Raw genomic sequence first — 22,562 nt, 5'->3', positions numbered from 1 at the left:
AGGTAGGTGGAGTGGTGGTCCTGCATCATGGAGGGTGATCTGTAGCAGGCCACAGTTTACATTGCAGTTGTGGCTGATGTTAGCTGCACATGGATGATCTCAGAGGTATCATGCTGCCCCATTAACCTGGAGGTGTAGGTATCCCTGATGAGTATGGATACAGCCCCTCCATGTCTGTCAGTCCATGTTCTGTGGCTGAAATGTGTGGTATGGGTTGTAGTCTGGTAGTGCTGGTGTGCTCTCAGGAGCCTTAACACAAATCTCAATTACTGCACAGATGTTGATGTTGTCCATCCTGAGGAGTGCTGTGAGTGCAAGTGTGTTGTTATCACAACCCCTGGTGTTGAGTAGCATAATCCTCATTGAATCTGCTATTGTGCTGTTTATGGAGCTGGTATTCACCTTCGAGACTCTCCTAAATTAGGCACCATGGGGGAAGCAATGGCCTTGACCAGTATTCCAAAGCCTAACGCTGACACATAGGCTGGTATGGTATTGTTGCATGCATGTTCCCCATCTGTGCTTGGTTTTCTTCTCTCCTGTAGGTAACCTACTGGTAAGCAATAGAAAGCGTTAAACTTATACAAGTCTTCTAGCTTCCAAGATAGTCTTTTGGAGTGACTAAGTATCAGTGTTCTGTATGTTCTTGCTGTACTTAACTGTTTCCTGACTACATGGTGATTTCTCACTGTATAGGTTCATAGGTTCATAGGTTGATACTAGGCTATTGGCCCAAGGGCCTATACAAGCCTAGCCATAACAATTCCCTGGATATTTCTTCCCACAGTACTTTTTTCCCTGGACCCCTGTCTAGCAGGGTGACTGACATGATCCCTGGGGTGAATTTCCTATCTCCCATCCAATCATCAAGGTTCCTTTTGAAGAGAGCCAAGGAGACACTCTGCTTGACATGTATGGGCAGTCTATTCCAGAGTATGGGGAGTCTCTGGGTCAGGAACCTATCCCTCCAGCATGTTTTGTTCATTGTGATGACAAGGTTTAGATCCCTGGAGCGTGTGGCTCTGAGGGATTGGTATTTCTTTAAGTGGAGCATGTCCAACAGCTCAGGGTTTGACATGGCCTTGTATGTCAAGCAGAGATCGCCTCTTAGTAGACGATATGCCACAGAGTATAGCTGGAGTTTTTTTAGATGGTCAGCATATGGCATCTGCTTTAGGCCTGTGATTCTTTTAGTGAGGTATTTCTGTGTCCTTTCCAGCTGTTGCAGATGTCTTGTGAGGTACATACCAAACAGGGCATTATACTCTATAATGGGTCTAATGAAGCAGGAGTACAGTGGGACAATGACCTCCTTTTTTCTGGATGAAAGCCCTTAGTGATGACGTGTGCCACATAGAAGGATTTCCTGACTGTTGTGGCGATGTGGGTATTGAAGGTGAGAACACTGTCCACCTGTGTCCCTAAGTCTCTCATCACACTTTCGATGTTTAGTGTACTACCACCTATGAGGTAATTCATGGGTACATGTTTTTTTCCAAAGGGGATAACTATACATTTCTTGGCATTAAGCTTGAGCTCATGGCTCTGGCAGCAAGCATCTGTTTCTGTAAGGCTCTTTTGTAGAATATACACATCATTTGGGGATTCAATAATGGCTCCCAGTTTGCAGTCATCTGCGAACTTTGTTAGCCAGAGTCCCTCAGTGTTGGCCTGTACTTCAGAGAAGTAGATGCCAAACAAGAGTGGTCCCAGGACTGAACACTGAGGTACGCCACTTGTAACTTGTCTGGAGCGGGATTTGGAGTCGGCTACTTTTACAGTCTGGGTTCTGTCAGTAAGCCAGTTGGCAACCCATCGAGTGACATAGGGATTTATGCCCAGCTTAATAAGTTTATCTATGATTCCAAAGTGGGGGATGGTGTTGAAGTCCCTGGTGAGGTCTAGATAGGCTGTGTGGATCGCCTTACTCTTGTCCACAGCTCTGGAGACTGATTTCAAGAAGTCAGTCAGGTTCAGGAGACAAGATCAGCCCTTCACAAACCCAAATTGGGTGGGGTCTAGTGTTTGAAGGTTGCCAATGTCTTTGTTTATAAGTTCCATGATAATGGGTTCCATGCCCTTGCAGATCAGGATCATCAGACTGATGGGATGGTAGTTCCTGGGATCCAAGGTGGATCCCCCCTTATGGAGTGGGATAACTGTAGCTGTGCACCACTCAGTGGGCACAAAGCCTGAGGTGGGGCTATGATTAAACATGACACTTAGGTGAGGTGCCAGTTCATTTTCTAGTTCATGTAGTACACAGCCTGGGATGTCATCAGGTCCCATGGATGCTGTATTCTTAGCTTTGGAGAGTGCAGTTTCTACCTGTGTGGCCGTGATTACCAGAATTTGGCAATCTTTTGGTATTGAGATGGGCCCTTTAGGGGGTGAGAGGGGGATGAAGTTGGCACTAAATAGGTCTGCCAGGATATTGGCAATATCCTTGGGATAAGTATATTTAATGCCATTCTGTTGTAGCTCAGAGCAGATCTGAGCATTGCCATTTAGATTCTTGACATAACTATAGAATGCCTTGTGGTTGTCTTTGGAATCTTTGGCAATTTTATTTTCATAACTAGATTTTGAGGATTTTATGCGGGATCTCAGCTTCTTACTGAAGCTGGTGAGGGAGTTTTTTGCATTCTAGGATTTTCCTCTTTTCTGCAACAGTTTCTTCTTCTGTTGTATAGTTTGTTTATAGCAGGGGGCCACCAGATTGGCTTCCTTTTTTTGGAGGAGAGCATCTTGGTTCTATTTGGGATGGCACGATTCATGCACGAGTGGATGTGCTCATACAGTGCCTTAGTATAGGATTCTGCAGTCGAACCTTCAGATCCCATCTGCATGGGTGTCATGAAGTTTGTCACTTCTGACTTCAGTAGCATGAAGTTGGCATTGGAGAAGTTTTTTAAGGAGGTTTCCTTACTGGGGGGTGGGGTGGGATGTGGATGTCAAGGTTGATTTGCTTATGGTCAGACCTGACCAATGAGGGGTGACCATATGTGTGGAGCATCTATCTCCCATGTTGGTAATGACCAGGTGTAGGATATTGGAGCCCATTGTGGGATAATGGATTAGTTGATCCAGGGCATTGGAATTTATGAATTCCAAGAACCGTTGGGAAAAGGAGTTAGTACCCGAGTAGTTTTCCCAGTTAATGGCAGGTTAGTTGAAATCACCCAGTATTAGGGTGTTTGGTTGTATCTTAATATTTTCCAGTATGTTTAGAAAGGTGTAGTGAGAATCTTGGGGCATGGTGGGGGATCTTGTAGCAAGCTTCAATTTGGATTGCAGTCTTACCTATTGTTAGTTGCACCTGGAGAATTTCAGATACATTGTGTTGGGCAACTAACCTGGAGGTGTGAATATCCTTGGTGAATATGGACACTCCTCCACCCTTAGTGTTGCGGTCTTGGTTTTGTGGCCAAAAAGTGTGTCAAGAGTTGTAGCCTGGTATTGCAGGGGTGCTCTCTGGAGCCTTTAACCGGGTCTCAGTTACTGCACAGATATCGATGTTCTCCATTTTTAGGAGTACCTCGAGAGAGTGCATTTTGAGGTTTAGACTTCTAGCATTGAGTAGCATTACCTTCCGATTTTGCATCTTTGTATCTGTTATGGTGGTGGTTTTGTCCTTTGAACCTTGCCTAAAAAAAGGCACTACAGGGGTGGCAAGAGCTTTAGCCAGTAACCTGAATCTCAGGGATGACAGGTGCAGACCATCTCTGGCAAAGCATCGTGGTTTGTCGATCATGTCTTCCGAGGCAGACAGATGCTGGATTCCCTTTGAATGACACCAGAAGCTTAGGCAATTGTTAAAGTCAACCATTTTGTCCTTATAATGTGGTGCCATTCTGGGCGAAGGCAGGATGCTGCTCAGGACTAGAGTCATACCTGCCTGGGCCACATGATCCGAGAGCTCTTCTATGTCTCTTTTCATGTAGTCCAGGAAGGTATGTCTCAAGTCAGTTACTCCAGCATGGACAATGACAGTGTCGTATTTGTACTTGTGGAGTGACTTGAGTGCATGCGTTATGTGGCGGATCCCGGCACCTGACAGGCAGCTGACTGTAATTTTCTCCTTGTTCAGCCTGGTGAGTGGGACATCAGTATGCCTGACTATAGAGTCACCTATGACTAAAGTGTTGGGTACATTGTCTAGCCTTAGGGGCTGTTGTTGGGTAGCACACTGGTGTTGTGAGCTATGTGTCACTTTGGTTGTGACTGGTGTTTGTTTGCATTTCAGCTTCGGAGGTCCTTGTTGCTTGGGCAGGTTAATGTTAAGGGCCTCCGCATATGTGGGTTTAGTGTTGCTATGTGTGGATGTTGATAGTGTGGGTTTTGAAGGGCTATGAGTTGCTTAGGTGTAGTGCAGGTGTTAACCTTCTCCTCTTGACTGTCTAGCACAATCTTGGCTGGGGATAGCTTTGCTTCCAGTTTGTCTAGGTAAGTGCATCTCTCGCAGGTTGTAGTGTTGGGTGGTAGGAGGAGAGGGTTGTCTCTGTACATGAGGCCATTGCCGCATTTCCCCAGTATGCCCTGATTCACCAGGTGAACAGGAGAAATCACCGGAAGCTAACCTTTGGACATGCCTGTTTAGGTGCTTTTTTGTAAAGTATAAGAGCTGTTTTCCCTTATCTTTGCAAAGTAATTTGCAATTATAGGCCGTTTAATGCCTATGATTAATTTCTCCTTATTGACAACGAGAGTTGAGTGCTTGTATCAGTTTCAGGCTTCCTAGTGCTTTCCAACAGGTTCTAGAGCAAGTGCTAGTCACAGGGGTTCAGATTTTAGTGCTGTTACTGAGAAACCAGCTAGTTCTAAGGAAAAATTTTAAGAGCAGACTTTCTGGCACCTGGAATAGTTTAACTGTAGCCTCGGGGTGCAGCACGATGTGAAAAATGTGCAAACACACGTTTTTAAGCCAAAAAGTTGAAAGGGATAGAAATCAGCCCAAAAAAGCTAATACACTTACAATTTCAGAGCTGCAATAAAATGCAGTAAAAACTATGCAGCAGGCAATAAAAAGTGCTATATATAAATTGCTAGAAACAATAATCGGTATAAATAAGCAAAAAAAACAGGATACTTGTATATCTTGTACTGTATTTAAGGTGAGTTCACCAGATTGATATTATCTGATGAAGTCAAGGACGAAAACATGTTGTGAATTTTTCAGCGTTATTCTTGTGATTAAACTGTTCGTGTCACAGTTCCTGGATTTGGGTGCTTTCTTTTTGGTTATACTTGTATATCTCAGATCAGAGTTGTAGTCAACGCCCCTCCTCCACTCTGCTCAGTGTGTATAGACAGAAATCCTCTCAAAGTTAGGGCTTAAATACCACAAGATACAGCCTTAGACAACTTTTTTTTTTTAAAAGCACAAAAGAACCAGCCCCCACTAGCCAGCAGCCAATTAACACAATCCAGCTAGAAAGGTAAAGAAAGGCTTTTGCTATTCACTTCAGATCACAATGTATATTGTGATCTGAAGGTCTGTTTATTCACATATTATGGCTGTGATGGCCTGCACTTTAGAGGTTCACAGATAGCCTAATACCTATCTGCCCAAGAACAATTAGAAGCATAGCTACAGTGTGTTGACTTTCCCCACACCATTGATGAAGTAACTGAGCCTCTGTCAAGCATAGCCAATGAAGCAATTCCAGGCAAAGTTGCTGGAAGCTGTTGAAGACTGGGGTTGTGGAGGGTGATAGGGGCACGTAGTGATCTAAAGAGGGCATGGTAATGTGACAATTCAACACCATTCAACTCCCCCAACAGGTCTCGCAGCTATTAAACTGGACAGGCTCCCCCACCCCCTGTCTGCATGGTTCTGGGACACATGATCCCAGGGGTGTATATTCTGTTACCCATTCACACAACAAGGTTTCCCTTGAAGTGCGTCAGTGAGGGGCTATGCCTAATGTATAGGTTCATAGGTTCATAGGTTCATACTAGGCTATCTGCCCAAGGGCATTTATAAGCCTAGCCCAGAGTTTTGTGGCTTTCGCCACCCCTTTAGTTTGAAAGATACTATTCCCATTATTTTGCTGTGCCTCTGTCAAGCAGTGACACTGAGATAATCCCTGGGGTATATCTGCGATCTCCCATCCATTGGTCAAGATTTCTCTTGAACAAGACCAGCGAGGTGCTCTGCCTCACATGTACCGGGATTTTGTTCCACAGCATAGGGAGTCTCTGGGTGATGAATCTGTCCCTCCAGCATGTCCTATTAATAACCGTGTCAAGGTTTAAGTCTCCCGCCCTTGTAGTTCTGAGGGATCTAGATTTTTTGAGGTGAAGCATGTTCATCAATTCTGGGTTGGACATGGCCTTGTATGTCAGGCACAGGTCACCTCTGAGCAGACGGTAAGTGACTGAATAGAGCTGGAGTTCCTTCAGTCGGGCAGCATAGGACATATTTTTGAGACCCTTTATCCTTTTGGTGAGGAACTTTTGGGGCCTTTCCAGTTGCTGCAGGTGTCGTGGCAGATACAATCCGAATGGGGCATTGTACTCAATCATTGGTCTGATGAGTGATGAGTACAGGGGGACGATGACTTCCCTTGATCTAGATGTGAATCCCTTCATGATCAGGTGGGCAATGTAGAAGGTCTTCCTAACTATTTTGCCAACGTGAGTGTCAAACGAAAGGTTACTGTCAACCTGGGTCCCCAGATCCCTGATAACCTCTTCTGTGCTTAGTGGGTTGCCACCTATATGGTAGCTAGGAGTAACCTTGTTTTTCCCGAAGGGTATGACTATGCATTTTTTGGTGTTTAACTTTAGGCCATGGCTCTGGCACCAGTTATCCATTTCTATAAGACCCTTCTGAAGGATATCTGTGTCAGATGTGTTCTCAACTATGGCGCCCAGTTTGCAGTCATCTGCAAATTTTGTCAGCCATAATCCTCCTGTGTTTGCTTGTACTTCTGAAAAGTAGATGTCAAACAGGAGTGGGCCCAGGACTGAGCCCTGTGGGACACCACTTGTGACAGTCTTTGAGTCTGACATGGCGCCAGCAACTCTGACCCTGTGGGTTCTGTCACTTAGCCAGTTTGCAACCCATCTTGTGACGTATGGGTTTACATTTAAGCTGATGAGTTTTTCAATGATACCTGAGTGGGGTATTGTGTCGAAAGCCTTTGCCAGGTCGAGGTAGGCTGTGTGGACTGCCTTTCCCTCATCAATGGCCTTGGTGACTGTTTCGAAAAAGTTAACCAAGTTTAAAAGGCATGATCTGCCTTTGACAAAGCCAAACTGGGTCGGATCCAATGTCTGCAAGTCCCCTATGTCTTTATTTATGAGTTCCATTATGATCCTCTCCATAGCTTTGCAGATCAAGCTTGTCAAGCTGATGGGACGGTAATTTCCAGGGTCGGTGGAGGCACCACCTTTGTGAAGTGGGACCACAGTTGCCGTACGCCACTCCTTAGGCACATATCCTGAGGTGAGGCTAAGATTAAACAGCTGCCCTAACTGTGGGTTTAATTCCTCATTGAGTTCTTGGAGCACACAACTGTGGACACCATCTGGTCCCATGGATGCTGTGTTTTTTGCCTTGGAGAGAGCAGTTCTCACCTGAGCATTGGAGATGTTTGGGGGGCTACAATCCTCTGGTATAGATATCTCACCTTTTGGGGGAGGGGGGGGGGGAGAAGTTTGCACTGAACCTGTCAGCCAGTATGTTGGCAATGTCTGTAGGTTCAGTAATTTTTACATCATTTTGAACTAATTCTGAGCATATCTGGGAGTTTCCTCCCAGATTTCTAACATAGCTAAAGAAGGCCTTATGATTGTCTTTTGAGTCCTTAGCGACTTTTCTCTCAAAATTTGCCTTGGATGATTTTATGAGAGATCTTAGTTTTTTACTTGTAATGATCAAAGGTGTTTTCCCTTTTAAGGATTTTGCTCTATCTTGTAGTAGCTTCCTCCTTTTGTTGTAGAGCTTGTTTATGGCTGGGGTCCACCAGACTGGATGCTTGCCTTTGGTACAAAGAGTCTTTGTTTTGTTTGGGATTGCCTGATCCATGCAATCCTGTAGGTGCTGGTAGAAGGCATTTGTAAGTGATTCAGCGGCTTGAGTATTGGTTTCTGCAGGCTCGGGGGCCTTAAAAGAGACCACACCAGTCTTTAGAAGTGTGAAGTCAGCTTTTGAGAAGTTCTTCACTGTGGTCTTTTTTATCTCAGGTGGGGGCGGGATGTGGACTTCCAATGAGATTAGTTTATGGTCTGATCTCAACAGTGAGGGGTATACTTCCGGTGTTGAACATTGTGACCCCATGTTCGTGATGATGAGATCTAGTATGTTTTCTCCTCTTGTGGGGATGGTGACTAGTTGTTCCATGGCATTTGAGTTTATGAACTCTAGGAACCTTTGGGCTAGAGTGTTGGGGCTTGAGTAGTGATCCCAGTCTATATTTGGGTAGTTGAAGTCACCTAGTATGATGGTGTTTGGAGATACATTTATCCCCTACAGTGTTTTCAGGAAAGCTATGTGAGGTTCCTGAGATTGAGAGGGTGGCCTGTAACATGCTACAAATTGCAGAGCAGTCTTGCCTATGGTTAGTTGCACCTGGATGGTCTCCAATGCATCATGCGTTGCCACCAACCTTGAGGTGTGTGTGTCCTTGATGAATATAGACACTCCCCCTCCTTTCTTGGTGTTGTCCGGATTTTGGGGCCGGAACGCATGATATGAGGTAAAACCTGATAGTGCCGGGGTGCTCTCAGGAGCCTTGAACCAGGTTTCAGTCACAGCACAGACATCGATGTTCTCCATACTGAGTAGGGCCTCAAGTGCGTGTCACATGGCAAACTCCACATATACCACAAGGGATGATATGGGCTTGGAACGCACCAGTTCACTTCCAGCCATTGTCAATGTCAGGATTGATCCAACAAGTATGTGCTATAACAGGGGATAGTATATGTCAATATATTGTAACAGTCGACATATGTATGGGTGCATAAGTAAGATGAACATGGTAAAGGTAGGCTTACCGTGCAAATATGGTGTGCATTGTGAGATATTGCACCAATAACTGTGTAATGTACAATATTCTAGGCAGATCTGTATTCTATTCTACATAGCAGTTATGTTATGTTATGCAAACAGTAGTTATGTCTTTTGGCAATTACAATACTCAATAACAGGATACATATCATTTGTTTTCATCTGACAGTTTAGCAGCATGATAGCAAAGATAATTGAAAGAGCCAGGTAACTATCCATGCACATAACACATGTAATATCCACCTCTCTAGTATCATTTGCAAGCAATAACAGCTGTGCATGTGTACATGTTATGCAAATGTGTAGTGACCCTTGTTACAGGGTTGGGCCAAATGGCTATGTGCACACCTACATAGAGTGGATATTGAGAGTAGAGACACACTGGTTGAACTACCAGGTTTTTGTAGCCCAACCTATCATTGCCAACCTAACAGCCGCTTGCACATACTGTATGTAAGGTAGTGCACAGCACTGGTAATAAAACAGGTTGCATATCATCTTTAACTCCAGTGTAACATCTGCAGTAGGAGTGTAAGATATATGAGACAGCTGCCCACTTCATAGGTGATGGCTCACACTATCTGATTATATCCTGATCATATTGATAGTGGCATCAGAGTCTATTGATACATGACTCTGTTTGGAGAGTGGGTGTCTGTGCCCAGCAGAGCTCATGGTCCTGCTGGACATGTGATTATATATCCAGAGAAGGAAACAGACCTGTAGACACTTGCATCATTTGTAATCAACTAACAGGATGTGATGTGTTCCTCAGAGAAGGATTGCTGCTAAAGGTAGCTACAATGTTTCCGTAATAGCCAGTGTTGTCACGTCCATAACACAAATATTTACATGTGAGCATCACGGTCTAAAACATCTTCATAAGCAATACGTAAACTAAATACAGAACTTGGTACTTGTAGTACTGAATGCTCATACAGGCATGTCCACTAGCCAGCTACTGTTTACTAATGTCAGCTTTGTGTATGTGGCCATCCTGGGGGAATGTAATCTCTATGCCATGTACACTGCCAAACCCACCTAACACCACACCCCACACATTGTTTGGGATGCAGCTACAGGGGTAAGCTGGAAGGCAGCCCAGTCTACAGCCATGACTGGACTGGACAGTCATGAGGTGTAGGTTAACACATGCAGCTCATCAACACAACCAACACATGCCCTTACCAGAACACAGTAAGGACACCCACACACACAACCAGAAATCACACACATTCACAGACGCTTCTATGTATCTTGCCAAAAAAGTGACCCCCCCAAGCAGGAAGAGACAGACTCCGAAATACACAAACTGTATGACATAGTTTTCATAATTGTGCCACACCTCAGAACACATGACTGAAAACATGCTCAACAGTACTCATTTGTGAATGCAAACTCTAGAACTATGTTACACACCAACCTATACGAGGGCATACAAACTGTCAGCTGCCTGTCTGCCATGATTAGCCATATACCCATACACTCAGACCACCTTTTGAACTATACACATGGCTCTGGCATTTTCCATGTTGTTGTGCAGGACCTGTGATGCAGTAGGCTGGACTGCATGGAAACACATGTAGGAATTGTCAGGTCTTGTAGTCCATGCAGGTATGTCCCAAGGCCTGGGTAGCATTCTGCCATTGGCCAGAATGATACTGCAGTACAGGGACAAAAGGATTGTATTCTACAATTGTCTAGTGTAGTGGTACAAGTCAAAGGGTATCCCGTATCTGTCATCCTGGGATAACATGGTTGACAGACCATGATGCTTTGCCAGACAGGGCCTGCACCTGTCACCCCTGGGAATCTGGATACTGCCTAGGGCTCATGCTTCCCCTATTGTGCTTTCATCATGCATGGTTCAAGAGAAGGTCCAGTGCTGTTACAGGGACAGCCAAGCAATAAACTGCAGGTTTCGCTACACAATGATACATGTCAGAAACACTATATGGACACACATATGTCAATCCCTAACATGGAGAACATATCTGTGCAGTGGCTGAGACATGTTTCAATGCTCCGGAGAGCACACCTGCATGACCATGTTATAACACATACCTCACCTCTTGCCCATTATCCTTTATTGGAACACACGGGCCGTGGGTGTGTCCATATTCCTGAAGGATATGTACACCCCCACGCAAGTTGCACTTGCATAACTTCAGATGCATTATGCTGAGCAACTACCTTTGTGCCAAAGTGGAATTCAAATTGCATCTTTAGACAGATCACCGACCAGGCTGCGGATTTCCCAACTGTCATAATGTGCTATAATGGGGAAGATTAGGTCTGAGGCAGAACCATAATAATGGCTACTATCAACTATTCCATTATGAACTGGGAAGATTCCTCATGTACCAACACCCGCGCTCAGTGCATGTTCCATCGACTCCACTGACCTGGATCACAGTAGTCACACAAACAGGGTTAACAGTATGCTACACATAGTTAGTCTCCAATGCCAATGTTATGTTCCCTAAGAGCAGAGTGGTGACTGTCACGGCACCCATGCAGATGGACAATGCATGTGCAAATGCTGAATCCTATACAAATGAACTTAAGCAGTCACATATGTGCAGTGATTGTGCCATTGAAACAGAACCAGGATTCAACCCAACACAAACAAGAAGGCAAACTGGTGGTACCATGCTTTAAACTGTACCACAGAAGGTAGTAACTGTTGCAAGAGTGAACACACATGAGTGCAGGTGATCCCTGGTCAGCCTCAGTAAGATGCAGATACACCACATAAAACCACACAAAGCTACTGTGAAACTAATCAGCCACATATTATGAGGCTAAGCACAGAGCATTCTATAGCTGTGTCATTAATTGTAATGGCAACGACATGACCTGCTGTGCTGCACAGCACTATAACATGGGAAGTACTGCACCTACAGAAATAGAACCCGTTCATCCAGATAGGGTTTTGGAGAACCTAAACTCACTCCCACCCTACCCCAACAAGTACACTTAGTAATATATCCATGTACACTACAGGACTCCTGTACTAACGACTATGCAGGTACAAGCTGCACTCTCTAAAGCCATACATACAGCTTTCATGTGATCTGTCAACATCCCAGGGTGTATCCTACACAAATGTAAGAACATTCAGCTATCCACATACACATCATGTTTAATCATAGCTCCATGTCAGGCTGTGTACACACCAAATGGTGGACAGCAACAGTTATCACACCCCACAAAGGGGGCGACATCATTGATAATGGGACATAGTGCACAACTACTCTGCTGAGTCTGGTCTGTATGGCCATGAACCATGATCAACATATTTGATGTACTCGGTACTGATGCAGATGACAGTAGGGTTGATTCACACTGCATATCATGACCTTGCCAGGTCATAGGACACCATCACCCATACTGTGTTCCAGCTACACTCAGTAAACTAGGTGTATATTCCTATGTCACAGGAGTGGTTGGCAACAGGACTGCTAGCAGATCCAACACTACAGAAGGTGTCTGACTAATACACACACATCAAACCAGTGCCAGCCACAGTAATACAGGGGTCATTCCTGGTACTCCCCCTCTTTGTTATCTATACCACACAGACTAACGCAGAAGGCATCAACCTATTGATGTTTGCAAATGACTATGAACTAGGAGCAATAGTCAACTCAATGTGTGCTGCATTCAACATACATAAGGGCCTTAGTGTGTCAGATGTGTGGTGTGTGGCATATGGCCTCAATCTGACAGCTAAATATTGCATTGTCATCCCCTATGTTACAAACCCTGTACTCATGAACTACCACCTAGGCAGAGGTCAACATAATGGCAACTGTGTGTATGGGATGCAGCTGGACAGTACTTTCCTTTGATGGTTACTTCACCACACCAGACAGGTAGTCGTATGTGCCACCCCTAATCATGACAGGGTGCCATCCAGGAGTATAGAGATAATTGCTCAGCCATACTCAACACCCATGTGACCCATAATAGATCACATATTTCCTTTAAGGGTTATTGCCCATGTGTAGATGGCCTACACTGCTCTTCCCAATTCCTAGCTGCACTATATAGCATGCAGCCTACCCTGAATAAAGCCATGTCCAACCCAGAGGTGTTGGACATGCTACACTTAACACATCCTGATCCCAAATAAACACATAAGTCATGGACATCCACCTTTCTAGTACAAGTATCACAACATGCCTGACATCTCTGTCTCATACACTTAACATACTATTGCCATACTATGCATCCCTGTCCAGCGAAGCTGCACATTGCCCCTTTATGTGACATGGTGTGATGACTGCATGCCAAATATATCATATCAGTAACCCTGTGGATCAGTTCTGTGGCACTGCTTGAACTGGCCACTGAAACGTACCTGTCTGTTTCCTACAGCTAGTTAACCTGTCTGTCTAGGCTCATAAATGGCCCAGGACATATAGCCTACTAGATCACTATGACCATACATGCTATAGTTGATATCCAACCCTGAAAATACCATCAGGCTAGCTATTGTCCCATGTGTTACACATGTGCAACACAGGCAATACATGGCAGGATGCTACATAGCTGTACAGCTCCATTTAGATGTATATGGCAAAACACATACATGCCTGCAAGTCTGCAGGGTCACAGGTCATGTCCCTAATGGCTATGTATGACTATATATGTGACATATATACAGCATTAAGGTTGATTGCATTAATGTGAACACATCCAGGCATGTGCTGATAGGTAAAGACACCAGTACAGGCAAACATACATGCCCATGTCAAGACAACATCCACATGGTGTATGAGCAATGTCATCACATGACACACATATATGGTGATAACATCACATCACCAGTAAGTGTCATATATGTGTGACTTATACACGTCAGTGGTGTTAGCGTCATGTAGATTTGCAAAGACGTATTTGTAATCTTAATAAATGTGATATACATGTATGTTCAGCTGTACTGCTGTACTTCTCTGTGAGTTACTGTGATCTGTCTCCATCATTATGTCTTCCAGGTATGCCATGTAGCAGACTGCCGGAGTACAGCTGCTTGGAGGATGAGGTCCTCATCCCATACCTCCTCGACAACCACATAACACTCTTCAGCCATGTGCCACAGGATGCACAGCAGCGGGATGCCCTGTGAGAGGAACTCTGCAGGAGGGTAAATGACATTGGTGGTCACAATTGCACCTATCAGCAGGTGTGCCGACACTGCACTGACTTCATAAGATGGGTGAAACAGCATGCTAATGCAATCGCCAGTGAACAAGGTGCAGCACGTGGGGGGGGGGGCACTCACCCAGCCCCCAATCACGCAAACCAAGGAGCTACTGGCCAACCTGGGGACACCTGCAGACCTCCATCCACAAGCTTAAGCTGGTATTGTGGAGGTGGGTGTCTCTCAACCACCGAGCCTAGAGTCGCCTGGTAAGTCACTTGCACATATAACACAACTATATTTCACATAGTCACATGTGTTACTGTACAATTTGTAATGTAACATCATATGCAAGGCATGTATACACACATGCCACATACTATAGCCTGCTACTCTATGTATGCACAGATGTGCATACTCCATAGTATAGCGTATTGTACTAGCTTATGTGCTAACATGGACATTGCACCCTGTAGCTATCACACAGGTGTGGATAATGAATTTACTGCTGTGACACTCCTATTTAGGTACCTCTGGCATTTTGCAATGACCGCAGCCTGTGTCAGGTGAGACTGTTATTATTTACCAGGCTTGATAATGCATGGAGCATATTAATTGCATGCTATCTGCCATAACACACGTACACATAATGTATGGTGGCCCTGTTAATGGACACTGGTCAGACCTGCAATGCATCATAGTGTTTACCCATGTGAAACAATTGAAGACTATATGAAACACCTACACTAAACCTTCCAAACTGTCATTGCCAGATGTGTGGCCAACAGTGAATACAATGGTGGAGGTGTATTCCACTGTAGGGAAAGGTACTACATATCAGCATTACACATGTTGGGAATACGAACAGTACTGTACAGAGAGCATATGTGTGCACACACTCTAAATGTGTTGGAGCTGGAGTATGACCGGCCCACAGGATACACCCTTGTGGATTATACCCTTGCTATGAATGTCACACAATGTTATGTGCTATCTGACATGTCCATGACATGTAGTGGGCTGACTGCAACACTGCTCAACTATCCTGCAAAACATGTCTCATATCCCATACATACCACCCTTTGTCTGCATAACCCTGTCCTTAGTAGAGCATATGACATCTATGGGTGTATGTCATATGGGATAACACTGACATCAAAAAATTGGTATGCTTTATCGGCAAAAGTACTTCCTTACAACTTCCACTAAAATCACTCTTTCCACTTCCTTTCGTATTCCTTCCCTTCTCTATGGAGCCCCTCTTCTAACTAATCTGCAAACATCTTTAAAAACACAGCTCTCCTCCTGTTACAACAAAATTGCCAGGTTTGCTACCAGCCAAAAGTCTTCTACCCACCATTGTTCCTCTCTCCAACAACTAAAATGGCTAGAACTACCCAAACATCTCACCTATACTCAACTGTCCCTCGCTCATAAGCTCATTTTTAACCCCTCCCTTTGTCCCTCCCTGTCCACTGTCTTTAAACTGCAACTTCCTGATAGAGTATTAAGGTCCAACAACCAAAATCTACTTGAAATATATAAACCTACTCGTCCCCCAGGCAAAAATCTTCTATCACATGGCCTTGCACGCCTCTGAAACTCCCTACCTCCATCCATTCGTACCACCTCTAACCATTTTAATTTCAACAAATCTCTTCATTCTTACCTAGTATTACAGTGGGAATGCTCCTGCTTCCACCCCATATAACAAACACTAAAATTCACAAGTCCTCCTAACTCTAGCACTCTCATTAAATTTAGGGCATCTGCTAGAATACTGTCTTGAGATTCTGCAAGAATACTGACTCTTAACTTGTATCAAATTCTCATTTTAACTTTGTACACCCCTTATAATGTGTATTTGATACAAGTTTCATTAATTGTCAACTTATTTGTAATGTTTGTTTATAATATGGATTTCCTGCTTGAATTGTTACAATATATAATGCATTTGTATTGTTTGTTTTAATATGTATTCCTGCTTGAATTGTTACAAATGTATAATCATCTCTAATAACCTAATGTAACATTATTTTGTCTGGAGCTTTTCTCCCCAGGACTCCATTGGAAACGGGTTCATCTTGGCCCAATGGACTATCCTGGTAAACCAACTGCAAATAAATAAATAAATAAATAAAATGTGAAATAAGATGGCCATCACAACCATTGGACAGAACATGTGTACACGTGGCCATGGAGGATGGCCAGAGACATGAAGCAGCACACACAGTAGAAGTGATGTACATGTGTGTACACCCTGTTGTACATTGGCTCGACACTATACAACTATGGCCTTTGTGTAATGGTGATATTGCAGATGTGAAACACTAAACATCATACAGACCTGTGCACAGCTTGTGTAGACATAACATGAAACCACCACATAACATGTCGTGAACATCGTGTATGTGTCACTACATGGAAGCATTCACCTATACAGTATCCAAATACATACATGTGTTGCATAACATACACATACAACCACATCAAGCCACTGATACAGTACATTCACCTTGCTGGTGTCAGACATCACTATCATGCCTGCTCCTCATGTGTGTGAGGTACACAGATGGCATGTGGGACAGAGAGTACTGCTAAGTTAGCCATGTGTTGGCATAGTTGCCAGACATCAGTAAAATGGTTGCAGATGTGCAGAGGTGTCATTCGTATGTCACACATTCCACATTAGGGTTTAGTGTGCATACACCTCAGTGACGTGGGTCACATTCCACATTAGGTATGTATTGTATATGAACATATTCATGGCTATGAACTGTGTCAGTAGCTCACACTGTATAGCAATTGTGAAGCCACATGAAGCCCTGCAATGGCTATGCACATCAGCTCAATGTGCAGTATGTCCCTGCATATTTGTAGGGTGGACAGACAACATTGCATCAGCTGAAGGCCCATGTTAGTATAACACGTCTCTGCATTGAGACACCATTACCGTACCGTAGACTGGAAATGACACCATTGTGTTACACATGTATGTATGTCATTCAACACGTTAGCAGAAGACGTCATACTACATGTGATTGTCAAGGTCATACACCACATAGCAGGCCGGTGTACTGTAAACCTGTGCTGGTCTGTGGCACCATTGCAAAGTAGGGACAGCCATGTCAAACATGTGTGTACAGCCACATGCACAATGTCTAGACTCAGCTCAGGGGTAGGCAGAATAATGTTGAACAGACATGCACTGCTTTGGGGGAGATATGCAAGCTAGGGCTCAGGCATAGTATGCAGTCAACATACCCTACTGCTCATGTCCTCACACATTGGGGTGGTGGCCAACGCAAAGCATCAGTGGCAGATGAACAAAGGTCAGCGATGGTCTGTTAACATGTGGTGTCTGTTGCACACACAATGGTAGTGTGGTGCAATGGTGCAAAGTGCATGCATTGTATTGAATGTATGGGGCATAGGCTACTAACACAAATGGTGAAATACAGGTATGTATGCTAACCACCACTATAATTGTGTAAGGTGCATGCCATCTGCTATAATACATGCATGCTGTTGTGTGCAACTCAGGGATGTATGATAACTACCACTATAATTGTCTAAGCTGAAACTATAATTCTCTAAGCTGAATGCCATCTGCCATATCACCTGCATGTAGCGTGTGTGTCTGTGTGTCTGTGTGTCTATGTGTCTGTGTGTCTGTGTGCATGTCTGTCTGTGTGTGTGTCTGTTTGTGTGTGTCTGTGTCTGTGTGTGTGTGTGTGTGTGTGTGTGTGTGTGTGTGTGTGTGTGTGTGTGTGTGTGTGTGTGTGTGTTTGTGTGCCTGTGTCCATCTGTGTGTGTGTCTCTGTGTGTGTCTGTCTGTCTGACTGACTGTCTGTCTGTCTGTGTGTCTGGTATAACTTGTATTGTACAGTTCTTGTCTTCCCCGCTCAGGTGTTGATGTAGGTACATTGCTCTCCTGCGGTCCACCTGATGTTTGTGCCCCCACAGACTCTAGCAGTGATGATGATAGTATGATTAAGGCACAGGCAGGGTTGTCAGGGGCTGAATTTGTGCCATTGGTTGCCATTCCACATATCTCCCCCTCACCCTCACACACAGTTCCCCTGCCTGCACATACCCCATCACCACTGGCTATAGAGGAAGGACAGTGGTGGGTGGTAGCATGGAACACAGAAGTGTGGAGACTATGGAAGGTGTGCCTGCACACCATGATCCCAGTCAACAGACTGATGATGTCCCACACAGGCATGTGCCCAGCACTGCTCATAAGTGGACCACTGGCCAACGTGCCCCTGTGAGACAAAGCACATCAGCTGGAGTCACCAGACGCATATTTTAGGCTGCAATGGAGGCACAGGCACGTGCTGAATGCCACAACAGAGAAGGTCTGAGGCTTCAGAGAGCTGCTGTCCATTCGTTAACTGACAACATCCAGGCACTTGCAAATGCTCACCATCATCTTGCAGATGTTTTGGATAAATGATTGGGTGACATGGTGGGAGTCCTTGACCGTGGCATGTCAATCCTCGAGCATGGAATGTCTGTGCTGGAACATCTGATGGGAGTGAGGCATTGGGCACATGGATGTAGGTCAGCTATATCACCTGTTGAAGGTCTACGTGAACATGCTACTGCACATGCCCACTCCCATAGTGGTGGTAGCAGCAGTAGTGCAGCTGGTGCTGTGCAGTCCACACCAGGACACAGCAGGCCACATACACGTGGTCCTGGATGGTCCCAACAGGGACACGATTCCAGTGGACATGTGTCATCAGACAGTACCCAATCTGGACCTTTGCCTGGTTGTGCCCATGCAACCCCTAGCAGGCGCAGGTCACGTGGCCATGGCTGGACACCATGAACTGTGAAACCTGCCTTGTACAGTCTGCAGCTGTCAATAATACCTCTTTGCAGGCTAGCCACATGCCAGACCTGTGTGCATGCATACAGACACACTGGAAACAAATGTAGGACACCTCAACACACACATACATAACATACACACATGCCCACCGATATCACAGGCCCTAACACACACACATGATGTCATCCAATGGTGGAGCCTAGGCCTCTGGCAAACATTATCACCCTGTGCATATGATGATGCATGTGCCGCATCCCTGTCATCCACACCATTGATGCAGGGACATGTTCATATGGTCTGATGCACAGGGTGAACATACTAGGTAGACAATTGTAGATTTATATTGTTGAGTAGTTTTGACAGGCAGCAGACATACCATGTATTACAGTTTTAGAATGCATTTTGTACATTTGACAGTATGTATCATGTGTAACAACACTAACAGCATGCTGATCTTGACGTTCTGCCTTTCTCTTTCAGGTATAGTTGCATGTGCCGGTGGATGTCGGTGTTTGCGGCTAGTGTCCCATATGTACATGTTGACTACCCACAGGTCAGTATGACAATACCTGCATGCACTTTGTAGCTTCCACATCACAGCTATATTCTCCCATGTTTCAATTATGTTTACTGTTCTAATGATCCAAGAGTATGATAGCTGTGTAGTAAGCTACTGTGTTCAGAGCCGTCACATCCATAGTGGGTGACATCACAGGTATAGTTACCTGGAGCGCGGAGGAGATAAAATAGTGGTATGCCAGATGACAAGGGTATAGGCCAGTGGAAATAGTTGCATCTCATTGGGAAGCAGTAATACCCACTGCCATGACATCATGCAAACTCAGGCACTCTCACACACTCAGGGATTCACAGACACAGTAACAAACACTTTGACACACACACACACACACACACACACACACACACACACACACACACACACACACACACACACACACACAGTTGCCAGTGTTCGGATGAGAACCCCTGCCTATGTGCATATCATCATTATAGTACTACACAATTACAAGATGTGCCACAGAGATTTTGCATGTACAGGTAGTTGGAATGGCCTAAGATCGAGGACATCGACAGAGATACTACAGTGCAGTGAGTGTATGTGGGAAGGGAGGTCCACCAGTAGGCTATGTAACAACAGGTCACACCCCAGGGTGTACATGTTAACAGGCGGTTAGAATGCCCATCTACAATTGATGATATCAACAGGGATGCTAGATTGCATTGAGTGGATGGGCGGAGGGGGCATTAACATTTCACTATGGTAAAATACAGCCTAACTCCAGGGACCGGACAGCCATACACACACACACACACACACACACACACACACACACACACACACACACACACACACACACACACACACACACACTGTGGCATTCACAAAGATATACACCTATGTCACACACATACAGACACTTTACATGTGTGAGGTTCAACCACCTGCCTATGCCTTTCTTTCTACACTTCACTCTGTGCTGGTGTCAACAACAGTGTTCAGAACAGTGATAACATGTAGAATGTATTCCCAAACATACGTGACATATATAGACACACACACCCACACGTGCCAGTACTGTGAATCAAACACATGCCTATCTCATGATAGGTACTACAGAAGTACAGCACTATCACATCTGGTACAAAGCTTACTGACTCTTTCCTTTGCCAACTGTGCTGATATATGCACAATAAATGCACAGGGGAGGTATTACAGTTACAGGTGTCATGAGGTTTGCATTCAATGTCACCCTTACAGCATTCTACATTGCCTGTCTTCCACTTCAGTTAACAAAACCTGACCTTAGCAGTTACACACATTATTGTAGGACTAGTTGTAACACACCAGTGAGCTGTCCTCAGTAATCATTCATCTGCAAAGAAGCCCCTCCACTTAGGAGTCATGTCCAAACATCTGTCCATACCTCATGTACGGCTTACTGTACTTAGAGCATGTCACCATAGACAGTTGGCAATGTTGAGGCTGTATTGCAACAGCATGATGTACTAAAACAATAGTCACCTTCAGACATAAGACACTGCACACACATGGAATCTACACAAACATCAATACATGTACACATATGCGGTCTACATCAGTATGTGCACTAGCAGGTCAAGAGGATAAATTCCACACCTTCCCCATGCCATGTGCGAAACATAGCCGAGCATTACACCATAATGGATGTTGTATTCATGTACTGGTAGAACACCACCACTTTCACCAAGTAGCCAAGTGTATATATATATATATATATATATATATATATATATATATATATATATATATATATATATATGGCAACAGCACATATCAACGAGACACAAACAGCATTATTCCATGTCATGCACCTACAAACTGTTACTTGACAGTGCCATGGTGAAGCCAGGGCACTGTAATGGTCAACAGTGAGCACATCATATTTGCCACACACACCTCATGTTTACTGGAAGAGTGCCAGCAATGTGTTCTGTTAGAGCTAGGCAGTATACTCATTCAAGCATGTGCGAGGTCTGTGGCTTGTAAACATCTCACCCCAGCATGTACTGGCTATTATGGTACTAAGGCTAATGTCCAGACAGCACCCAGCATGCATGGCTTGCAATTGTTGACATGGGGTATATGTACGAGCTGTGGCCACACATGGCTGTACATGTCATGAACATATCACCTGTGACTACTCAGGAACATACAAAGAAAAGCTGGATTTCCCTGAGTCTGTCAATACAGGCCTTGTGTAGGTCTTATGATCCTGTAATGTGGGTATGTTTGTAGGCATTGCATTAGGTGGACATGTTTAAAGACATACATGCCACATGGGGTGTTGTATGATATGATAGGTATCATGGGTGACCAGTAGAGAAGGAATATTACCTATGTTAACATAGATATCAAACCATATGTACTGTTAGCATGCTATCTGCCATGTGCATGTATGTAATGACTGTAGCCACCTGTATATAGCAAGGATAACGAAAGCTACGGTAATGTCATTTATGTTGTATGAGTGTGAGATGTACATATCCAGGGCAGGTACAGTTAGGTCATACCCAACCATGAGGGTGTTGTTTACTGGTGTACAGCAACAGTCAGCCGTGTTAATGCTAACAACATCTGAGGGACCCTGGTGTGTGTACAACTGAGCTGGTTACAAACAGTGGTATTATTGCATTGCATAACACATTATGCAGCTGTGTCTGTACATGGGTACTTTGCACAGTTGATGTAGGCCTAGATACAGTCTACCAATTGAGGGTTATCTGGTGGTCTACCATACTATGTCATACCACATATGGATGTGTGTTGGTAGTCTGGGGACAAGGTGGTGGATGTATATGAGGATACAACCTAGAATGCAGCAATTGCCACTGTCACCTGTACCTGACTCATCTGTGATGCGTTATGTCAGAGTAGTGGTCTTTACATGTGAGTAGCCTTTATGAATATGTGTACACCACCACTTGGAATGGTCCATACCACTGTTATGGCCCACATGTCTGGATCTGAGTTATATGGCGGTAGTGCAATT

The sequence above is a fragment of the Protopterus annectens genome, chromosome 1.part1 (assembly GCF_019279795.1).
Source record: "Protopterus annectens isolate FY-2018-M chromosome 1.part1, PAN1.0, whole genome shotgun sequence".
Taxonomy (NCBI): domain Eukaryota; kingdom Metazoa; phylum Chordata; order Ceratodontiformes; family Protopteridae; genus Protopterus; species Protopterus annectens.
This window is presented reverse-complemented; position numbering follows the sequence as displayed.